Raw genomic sequence first — 10,193 nt, 5'->3', positions numbered from 1 at the left:
ATGCACTATTTTCGATTCTAAAAGCATCATCAAACTCAGCATGGAAAGATCTACATGAACATGTGCATGGATTTGAGAATTATGAAGTTCGAAAAAATAACCTCTTGAAGAGCAGCTTCTTGAAATGCACGGTTCAAAGCTTGCAATGATCCAAATCTGCTCCAGGACACTTGTTATGAGGATTGGTGAAGAATTTGAAGCTTGGAACTGTGTAGATCTAGCTCAACAATCAACTTTCATGGCTATGTTCTTGAACTTCAACTGCACGATCCTTGGCCAAATGCTGCAATCCAAAGCTTGATCTATACCAACTCCATACCAGAGAACAAGAAAATGCAATAATATGGCAAGGTTATGTGAGAAAAATTTGAATTATGATGAAGAGAAAAAAATTGGAGGGAAAAATTTCTAGATCTCAAAAATGGTGAAAAGTCCCAAATTCTGTTATGATTATGGTATTTATATGTTGTACTCATCATACTGAAAGTGCAATTAGCAATTGGTTAATGGTGATTAGCAAAATAAGGTTTTTTGACAAAATTGGAAAATTGCATGGTGCATGGAGTAATCCCACGTGAACAGTACCATGTACATGGTCAAAGTCACTCAAAATCATCTTCCAAACACATTGGCAATGGCAAAAAGTTCTCATGATGCACCAATTTTAAATTTATGATTTTCCCTCCAAAATCTTCATGAATAAGCAAATGATCATATGTTCAAATTTCATGCATTGTGATGAATGTTTTAGAAACTACATGTCATGAGAAGAAAAATGTAAGAAGAGCCACTCAATTTGGAGTTATGAATCAAAAGATATGGCCATTTGAAGTTCCATGCACACTTGGCAATGATTGGATCATATCTCCTCAACCATTCATCAGATGCTCATGATCTTAGACTTTTTGGAAATAGGAGAAAGAGATCTTCAACTTTCATGTTGGACAAAATTTCATTTGAAGCTTCTTTGATGTTGGAAAGTCAAGTTGAAGTTGGTCCAAAAACTTGCCATTTTTGGAAACTTGAAATTACAGGTCACTTTCCATTTTGGGAAACTTTTGATCTGGCCTCAAAATCTTCAAGGTAGATGTTTGACATATTGAATAACCCTCTTTTAGACATGAATAAAATGTCTCAAACCATTTCTCCACCTCCTAGCCCTCAGTTGACTTTGCAGTTGACTTTTATGGGCCCCAGATGACCTGAAACTGTACTGTGGACTTTGAGCCTCTAACACTTGGCCAAGTTGTTTCAAAATGAACCTTGGGTTCACATAAGCTCTTGTGAATAACCATAGGGCCTTTTTCTCATGGAAATGCTTGGCTCATTGCACATATGAATTCTCCTGACCAGTTTTGACTGATGAAAGGCAATGCACTATGCAATGTTAATGACCTAAAAATGAAATGAATGTACAAATGGGGGTGCAAATTTGAGGTGATACATCGATGTATCGTTGCTTCACCATACTAACTTTGGATTCCGAAGCATAATCAACATCAATCATCCAAATCACACACATGATGTCAAATTTAAATACTCGTTTATTATTTAATTCATTATGTCTTTTAATCGTATTAATACAGAAAATACAGAAAATAAATAGCTATCAGATGCATGGTTTCGTAAGTGGCTCTAATACCACTGAAGGAAAATTGTGATCCAAGACGCAACAAAAATTAAAAAAAATCCCTTAGTGATCCTTACGAATGGGCATGATTAGTGATAAAAACTGTTACCTCTTGTGGTAATTGAAACCTTTGATGCATATCTAAGGAGTTATCACGAGCGTTTAATGGTGATAACGCCTATACTCAATCCATACAAATGAATTCCTTTAGTCTTAGTGCAAGTTGCTATAAATGAAGGCTTTGACTGTGTGTGTGTATGTGTGTGTGTATGTGTGTATGTTGTCATACCCCAATTTTGTCCATACATTTCTAAACTTTCATTAAGCATTCATAACCATAAACATTTACATATCATCATAAGCATTCACTTCATCTGCATATGCATAGCTCAACTCAAGGAGACGAGTGACTTGGATTCATGACTTTGCTAGTTAAAGGCCTTATGTACGAACTGTCGTTTGGTTGACATTTATCTAGTTTGGTTCATAATTGCTGGCTTGGGTCATTTGATTCAGGATATTATGGTACATATTCGACCGCCCATGAGAAAATAGGCATCGTCACCGGAACTGATTGTTACAAGGATTAAATGAATTAATTGTGGTACAGATCACCATAAGTTCATGACGTCACTTACCCCGTTCTTAAGTTGTCTTGAAGGCTTACATCCCATTGATTCATTATCACAAAAAAGCATCTTAATGGTTCATGAGTGCGAATCACATCTTAGCAACAAGCCTTTTGTTTGGTTTACAAGTTTGGCAGAATGCTATGGCCTAACACATCTCATTGCAAGCGTTTATTTTTATGCATCTTTCCCACTCACATCAAAAGACGATTTGACTTTGTATCCTTTAAATTCTCATGTGACTCACTAAGTACCACACCAAGAATATACAACTTTCTGCATCAGTACTTATTCATTAGCATTCAATTGGCAGAACTCTGTATGATGTTAGCAGGCTATATGATATCAGTATTGATTTGTTTTAGGACACATTGCTTGGTCCTGGGTTGGAAAGTCTCATAAGAACTTGTATTTAAGGCTTTAAATGCCTGTAAGAGAGGAAATCAACATTCTATAGGGACTTCATGACAATATCATTTGAATAAAGATCATTAACTTGGATTTACAAGACCATGCTTTAATGGGCATGATGTTCCTAAGTTTTATTAATACGAGCATAAATTTACAATTTGTATGGTTAAACTTCATGGTTCACGCAAGTCCCAACCTTATGATCTAAGATTACATTACAATCAAGTCAAAACGACAAGAATAAGCTTCAAATTGGAAAGTACATATCCCTTTGCCATGATGCTTGCCCGGCTTTTCCCTGCACTTATTTCTACAGACTGTTACAAGTTCGTTCTAAAGCCTGCAGGGTACCTTCTAACAGCATGATGCAATCTACAGAGTCCAAAAGCCAACAACATGCCCTACAGTTGGTTTTGAAGGGTTAGACCATGACAAATACCAAGTTGAAATTCAAAGCCAGCAAAGGCATGCTTACATACAAATAAATGCATTCATGATTTCTCCAATTGATTCAAACGGACTCAGGAACACACACAATTAGGGAACTTATGCACGATCCAAACATGCTATCAGTCCAAGCTTGTTATCAATGCCGAAACCTCCTGCGGAGAAGGTAGATGATGCACTTTCAAAACCAGTCGCTGCTCCTACTGTAATACACCCAAAAAGGCAGGTTAATTTCAAATGATCACATACTGATGCCGAATCATAGCCAACTTTCAATCTACACCAGTATCAGGAAAATGGCAGTGTAAGGTTTATGGAGCATGAGCTTAAGGCTATGGTCATTACCTTTCAAAACATAAGTTAAATCGTGGAACTTAAAGTTACCCGCCAACTTATGTCAGCATAACAGCACCTGCAAACAACCAAACCAGTGAAGTAAATGATACAGTTCCATAGAATAGAAAACCTGCTGCGGGATCTTGCCATAATAAGAGCATAAACGGCTTACCAAAACCGCCCTGATATATCAGTCAACAAAGGCCACTCTGCATTAAAACAATAATGCTCACACTCTCATCTCCAAAAGTCCAAAACGCAAGCCAAAGCATGCAAGTCTTTCTGTTTCACCTCCAAATCCAAGACATCAGAGCAATGTAGACCCCGGATTCACAACATAACTTTTCCAAACCAAATCGAAATTGAGCGGATATCTTGTTGCCCTTTATACCTACGACAAGCACAGGTTGAAAATGTGAGCTGAAAAACACATGACAGCATAATAGAGTCTTTTTGAATTGAACGTCATTTAAAAGTTTGAATGTACATGACAGTGAAAATAAGTTTCTTACCGCAACAAAAATAAGAGTTACAGCAGTAAGAGCTTAATAAAAGATTCAACACAAAATGGTCACGCATTCTTTGGGGGATCTTACCAACAAAACAATCTCACCTTGCCACCTGCATCAAATGAGGGACCACAGTTTCTAGAAGACTGGAAGGCTACACTACAGACAAAGAGAAATTTACCTGTGACAATCGCCCTGGTCCCCACCAAATCTCTGAGAAAATTCTCTCCTAACGGAATGATTTTGGATAGATATTGACAGCTCATGATTTGAGGATCCGAGGAGAAGACTCTATAAATAAAGGTTGAGAGTCATCTAGAGAGGGGGACCCTACTGTTACTCTGCCGAAAAGCCTTACCTGAATTCCTCAAAGTCCAAGTCACAAAAACTATTCAGAGTTTCTCGCCGAAACTATGAGGTAGTCGGACTGAACCCCTCGGTGAGCACCCACGACCTGAGCCACCATCAAACACCGAAATCAGAATAAGATCCAGGCTAAAAGAAAAAGCAAATCGCAAGGTAGAATCAATGTTACCGTGAATCGCTTAAAAAACTGCGTGAAGGATCGTTGGGATCTGGATAGACGAAAGCTCCAAATTGGTAGAAGGAACAAAGAAGAAAACGAAGTGAAAGGGTTACCCGCAGGACGTCTTCCCCACTTCCAAACTTGGAGGATTCACATGAAAACAGAGGGAAGAAAACATTCACCAAGGTCCGAATCTATTCTTTACGCTCGCTAAAAACGCGTGTTTCGCGTTAAGGTTCAGTTCCTGCTCTATTTCTTCACTCTTTGTGTGCTTCATATTATCTCAACAACCTTAGTTTTTAAAATTTGAGATCTTCCTTCGATTTGTTGTGATAATCACCTTGCTTGTTTCGTTATGCTTGCGTTTAATAGAGACATAGAATGCATGTTATAAAGTTTGGTATGCGTTTTGTGGATAAGAAAAGAAGAATGGAGAGACAAGGGGTAGTAGATAGAGTTGATAGGTAAAGGGTGCGTTATCAAATACTGAACTTTTCTCTTCAGATTTGTAAGTATTGTCCTTAAATTGCATTAATGGCCATGAGCGATTTTTGGCTTTTCCGTTGCCCAAATGGTCGACTGGCTTCTCGATTCCCCCTCCGGTTAATGATCACCTGTCAGCGCATGGGAAGTCACGCTTACGTGTTGACTGAAGTTGAGAGGAAGGAGAAGAGTCATACTCTTTGTTGTCCTTCAGAGAGAGGGAGTTGTGCGCCCCATTGGGCCTCGTTGGCCTTAAGGCCCATTTCCTTCCACAGTTTTTTAATTCCTTTTGAGTAACATGGGTTTGATTAGATTAGGATGTTTAAATTAAACTTGAAACTTGTTTGTTAATTCAAACTTCATTAGCCCAATCATATGATCTCAATTGATTAATATGTTCTTATATAATTATGAAATTTTTAGTTAATATGTAGTATTATTATTCATTACTTAACCTAATTATATAATTTCGATTAATATGTGATATTATTTTTACTTAGCATAACTTAGATAATTACTCACTTTTGGGATTTATATGAATTATTATTCTATGCTTGTTTATTCATGTGTACAAATTATTGATCTAATATGTGTGATGCGTTACAATCATGACAAACTATTTCAATTTCACTGATTCATCAATTCAAACCAATTTCAAAAAGCACAAATCACAATTCTCGATCCAAATATCGAGCCCATTTTAAAACACCCTTGTAAGTCGATTGCTCTTCGCATCGCCATCAACCTCACATAGCTTACTCTTGGGCTTCCTTACAATGAAACCTACTTGGTTATTGATTAATCGAGTAGATGAAATAATACACTAAAGAAAATTCATTTCATTCATAAACATGAACTCAAACCATTTTCCAAACCATTCAATTTCAAAAGGATTTTCTCTCTTAACATAAATTTGGGATGAAAAGGAGATAGTAAGCGTACGCTTCATTATTTCTCAAGCACTTGAATAATTGGCGTATGCCATATTGCGCAAGTTCTTGTCACTCGTTTAAATTTTAAACCACACAATTTCAGATCACTTTTCAAAATCAAATATAATTTCCAAATTCAAATTATCAAATCATAATATTTCGAATCATTTCTACAAATTCCAAATCCTTTTAAATACATATTTTGGATGAAAAGGAGAATAGTGAGCATACGCTTCATTATCTCTCGATTATATGAATAATTGGCGTACGCCATATTGCTCGGATTTTCGTCATTCGATTAAAACCCTAATAATCATATAAATTCAAATCACATCTTCTAAATCAATTACAAATCCTAAATCCTTTTAATTCCATATTTCAGATGAAAAGAGGATAGGAGGCGTACGCCTCACTATCTTTCGATTATTCGAATAATTGGCGTACGCCACATTGCTCGAATCTTCGTCATCAATTCAAAACCACAATCGAATAAACTCAAAACATACCAAATCCAAACTTACCAACCTAAAATACAAATTATTTTCACAAATCAAATACGACATCCTTTTACAATTTAAATTTCGGATGATAAAAGATGAGAGGCGTACGCCTCGCCATCTCTCGATTATTTGAATAATTGGCGAACGCCATATTGCACAAATTATCGACTTCCGACTAAAACACGCTAAATAAACTTGGATAAGGGAATAAGTGGCGTACGCCTCATTATCCTTTGAATAAGCAAGTAGGGGGCGTACGCCTCACTACCGTGCATATTCAACATCCATAAATAAACTTTCAAAATAATCTGAATGAAAAAGGAATAAAAGGCGGACGCCTTATTACTCCTCGAAAGAATTGGACGATTGGTGAACACCACATTGCTCAATCTATCGTCGTTCTTCAAAACATCTCAAACCAATCAAACCTAATTTCTCGCCCCCGTGCGATCGAAACCAACCAAATCAAAACACCCAAACACATCAATTCAACTCGTCACCCCCGCGTGACCAAACCCTTTTCAAAAAGAACACTGTTAATCCTTTCTAACGCGCACAACAAACCAGTGCTTAAGCCTCCGCCGAGAGTAGACAAGCCAGCGTTTAGCCGTTAGAACGCCGACCTACACAGTCGTTCAAACAAAACATACCAAAACCGTAGTTCCCCGAACTACGAATGCTCTGATTTCCTTATTGCACCATAAGGATACGTAGGCACGAGATTGCGAGATCTTGGCGAGCACACTAATAAAAAACCTCCCTGTTTCCCTTCTGAGGTCCTCATCCATCTCTTTTCAATATTTTAAATTACTCAAAGAAAACAAACAACATTAACTAACATTCAAATAGCAAATTGGACTAAAAGGTTCCCGTTGAGTACAACGGACGTGAGGGGCGCTAATACCTTCCCCTTGTGTAATCGACTCCCGAACCCGAATATGGTTGCGACGACCATTATTCTATTTTCTAAAAGGTTTTATCGATATTTTCCTATTCCTTCATTGGGATAAATAAAGTTCGGTGGCAACTCTGTTCGAACTAATTTTTCCGCGACCATCGCGAGGAATCGTATTTTTCGAGATGCGATAGATGGCGACTCTGCTGGGGACATAGCTCCATGCTAGAGAGAGTCAGGCCTAATTTAGTTCAAATTGCTATGAATGTTAAAACATTGTTTTCTTCCTTATTACTTCTTTATATCTTGTTGTATTATTTATGCTATGTGATTTATTCTGCTATTATGTTGGGTGATTTATGGTTTCTGACACATGTTGTGAGATAAGCTCCGTACCCGAGCTTTGAGAAGAACTTAGAACCTGGAGTTGTGTAGTATTGAACCGAGGGGTGTACACCTCATTGGGACAATACGAAAACTCCACCTAGAGTAGATCTGTTCAGAATTTCCATCATAATATGGCTAGCCCATTATTACGAGGAAACGTTGAACATGGTCCATGACTCTGGGAACCTCGTCTTAAACTGAAGTCCGTCTTCATGATTGGCGATCGTGTAGTATTGAACCGAAGGGTCTACACCATGTTCGAACAATACGAGGATCCCACTTAGAATAGATTGATTCAGAACTCTCATCACGATGTGGCTAGCCCATTATTGCGATGGGATGCTGAACACAATCCATGACTCTAAGTTATGTCTTGGAAAGGAACAACTTTATGTGTGTGGGGTAGAGAACATAGAACCTCCTTATAGGGTGTGGCATATGATACTCATGATATCCTGGATCCTAGTTATACCTGAATTACATTTCCTTTGCATACCTAAATACAAAATTTCATGCATTCTCATCTCATCAGCATAAAATGCATATCATTTTCATAAACAAAAAAACTCATCCCATCCTTTGTCCATAACCCGCAGTTGAATTCCCGACACTCGTATCGGACTTGAAGTAGTTCTTGAAAGATCATGGATTCGCTAGAGCAAAGCCACATTGCTTTGAGAGGAGATGTGGACTCAATAAAAAACCAGGTAGACCAACTTGTAGAGGATATGATAGCTTTAGCAAAGAGGGAGGACAACATTCAGCAGACTGCAGTTATTGAGAATGTAGTTCCGCCTCCAGTAAATGATCTTACCCAACCTCGGTCTGTGCAAACCCCAGTTAATAACTCGGTTGTACAAGAACGTCATATTGTTCGAGATAAGGGTTCCTCATATCATGATGATGTTGAGTATCATAGCTTTGCATTCTCCGTGCCAGATTCCCATGGGACAAGCCTTGTGGTTAATACTGAACAATCACAAGATGATGAGATTGCTAAAAGATGTTGCGTGCTAGAGAAAAGACTCAAGGCCATAGAAGGACAAGATACTATTGAACAGAGTGCCCTAGACATGTGTTTGGTACCTGGCCTAGTTATACCCCCAAAATTCAAAGTACCAGAATTTGAAAAATACAAAGGGGATAGCTGTCCAAAGCACCATTTGGTGATGTTTTGCCGCAAAATGACTTCTCATGCCCATAATGATAAGTTAATGATTCACTATTTTCAGGACAGTTTGACTGGGGCATCATTGAGTTGGTATATAAAGTTAGAAAGGAGTCACATTCACTCATGGTTGGACCTTGCTAACTCCTTCTTGAAGCAGTACAAATACAATTTGGACATGGCTCCCGATCGCATGCAGTTGAAAGCCTTATATAAGGAGAGCAACGAATCCTTCAGAGGGTATGCCCAAAGATGGAGAGAATTAGCAGGTCGCGTTGAACCACCACTCTTAGACAAAGAAGTTATGGAATTATTCAGGGATACCTTACAAAGTCCTTACTTTGAAAGGATGATTAGCAGTGCAGCATCAGACTTCGCTCACTTGGTGTCAATCGGAGAACGTATCGAGTGCAGCCTCAAAAGTGGAAGAATCCAATGCGCTTTGAGTATCCAGAGTATTGAGGATGAATCTATTATCAATTCCCAAAAGGAAGAAGAGGTTGAAGTTAATGCAGTATGGGAAATCCCACAAGCTCCATATCAGAGACCATCCTCTCCTTATGGTCAGTATCCTACAAATCAAGGACCTCCTCAGTATCAACAACAGATTCCACCTCAACAGCCATACAAACGGAAGAATACTCCGCATCAGCATCGCCAGCATGCTCAACAGAGGCCAAGGAAGCCAGAGAGACATATCGATCCGCTTCCAATGCCATACAGTCAATTACTTCCATATTTGATCAAGAGAGGACTGATAGTGCCAAAGGAGATAAAACCAATAAGTCCTCCATATCCGACAAGTTTTGACGCCAACTCCCGATGTGACTTCCATGCTGGGGCACAAGGGCATTCAACTGAAGACTGCAAGGTGCTCAAGTGTAAGATACAAACCCTGCTTGATTCTAAGATGTTCTCATTTGCGCCTCGAAGCTTGCAAATCAATAATACTGCTTCGCCTAGTTGTGTGGGTCCATCAGTCCAATCAGTGGAGGAGATTTCCGAGAATAGATCTGAAGATGATTATCGTACTAGTCTCGATGAGGAGAAATACCACTACTCTGAAAAAGGCTAGCCCAGCAGTAAACCAGGCACGAGAGAGATTCCTCTGCACTGGCAACCATTTGGCTATTCCTCGCATTTCATTAGTATTTTTCTTTTCATGTTAAGTACTTATCTGCTTTCAAGTATTGTTGATTTCCTTTAATGGTAATATTAATGAAATGATTATGCATGTTTTGAACGAATCCTTTCGTATTCACTCATTTTTTCCATTGATATAAAAAAATATTTCTCCCATTCACTTATCAAACTGTTGTTTTAGCAAAGATTGAAGGGAG

General features: G+C 38.3%; 1 long non-coding RNA gene across 3 annotated transcripts; it reads right to left on the bottom strand.

Moving 5' to 3' along the window:
* Positions 1 to 2,732: 2,732 nt before the first annotated feature.
* LOC127105575 (uncharacterized) lies at positions 2,733 to 4,673 on the bottom strand. 3 transcript variants are annotated; one of them, XR_007795046.1, is made up of 6 exons: positions 4,498 to 4,673; positions 3,966 to 4,416; positions 3,626 to 3,844; positions 3,463 to 3,529; positions 3,150 to 3,320; positions 2,733 to 3,071 (listed from the first exon to the last, which is right to left on the bottom strand). It is a non-coding gene; the product is annotated as an uncharacterized LOC127105575 (long non-coding RNA). The 3 variants fall into 3 exon arrangements; XR_007795047.1 differs by having other exon boundaries at positions 3,146 to 3,320; positions 3,626 to 4,416; XR_007795045.1 differs by having other exon boundaries at positions 3,626 to 4,416.
* Between the last annotated feature and the right edge of the window lie 5,520 nt (positions 4,674 to 10,193).

Source organism: Lathyrus oleraceus, chromosome 7, assembly GCF_024323335.1.
Source record: "Lathyrus oleraceus cultivar Zhongwan6 chromosome 7, CAAS_Psat_ZW6_1.0, whole genome shotgun sequence".
NCBI lineage: Eukaryota > Viridiplantae > Streptophyta > Magnoliopsida > Fabales > Fabaceae > Lathyrus > Lathyrus oleraceus.
The sequence above is the reverse complement of the archived record's forward strand: the minus strand, read 5'-3'. Positions and strand labels throughout refer to the sequence as shown.